This window comes from Elephantulus edwardii, unplaced genomic scaffold (assembly GCF_000299155.1).
Source record: "Elephantulus edwardii isolate Elephantulus edwardi_28Jun2011 unplaced genomic scaffold, EleEdw1.0 scaffold00215, whole genome shotgun sequence".
In the NCBI taxonomy this organism is placed as follows: Eukaryota; Metazoa; Chordata; class Mammalia; order Macroscelidea; family Macroscelididae; genus Elephantulus; species Elephantulus edwardii.
The window spans coordinates 218469-219614 of record NW_006399965.1 but is presented as its reverse complement, the minus strand read 5'-3'; positions in this window follow the sequence as shown (position 1 = coordinate 219614).

Genomic DNA, 1146 nt, shown 5'->3' with positions numbered 1-1146 from the left:
CATCCTTTCAATACTTTTTACTTGCTGTCCTGTTAGGTTTTGCCACTGCTACTGCAGTGGGATGATATTTTACTTTGGTTTTGATTTGTGTCACTCTCATTGCCAGTGATTTGGAGCATTTCTTCATGTGTCTGTTGGCCATGTGAATGTCTTCTATGTAAAGTCTTTCCATGACTCTTCTTGACTGCTAACAAAGTTGTTGGTGGTTCAAACTCACCCAGTGATTCCTTGAAGAAAGACTTTATAGTCTGATCCTGTAACTATTACAGCCAAAACAAAATAATTATTTATGTCATGTGGAATCTAAACCAATTCAATGGCATGCACTTGAATGTGAAAGTTTCATGAATGATTAACTGGTGTCTTTGAGAAACATCCTTATTCTCTGAGAAGGTAAAGTAACTCTTGTGATCAGATGACTCTCAAAAACTTGTGTCTAGTTTTTTCCTACTCTTTTTTCCTTATATTCATCCTCTTAATTCATCCTCATTCCACTATGTTCAGTGGAATGTGTCTGCAGCAAATGCTTTAGAGAACTTCCCTAAAGTGTTGGCACCGCAAAACTGGATCCTACTCAACACCACCATCCACTCAACTCCAGATGCTCTTAGGAGCTTAGTGTTTTAGGTTCACCTTTACTCAGCTTCTTTTGGCACCAGATATGTTTCTTTCTGAGAAACAATTGAGCATCTCTGTATCCATCTTTAATTGTTGCAACTGAAAGGTGTTGAGTCGAGTACATTCTAGCGACCCTGTGAACAACAGATCTGAACTCTTCCTATCCTGTGGTATCCTTATCATCTCTGACTGCAGAATGGATTCTGACTGGTACAGCAGAAATGAAACTGTGTTATTTTTCAGATAATTTCTAGGAACCTGTTTGGAAAAAAACTCTTTGGGATACCTTTTTGGATGTAAAATATCTTAAAGATTATACCTGAAAATAAAAGCTATCCTTCATTGGTTGAAAATTAATTTTTGGCATCTAGCTAAACAAGTTTGGACATGTTGCAAGGAGAGACATGTCTTTGAAGAGGGACATCATGCTGGGTGGAGTAGAGGGACAGCCCAGGAGGGGAGGACCCTCTATGAAGTGGATTGATTCAGTGCCTGGGGTAATTGGGATGGGTGTGTCAGAGGCAATGC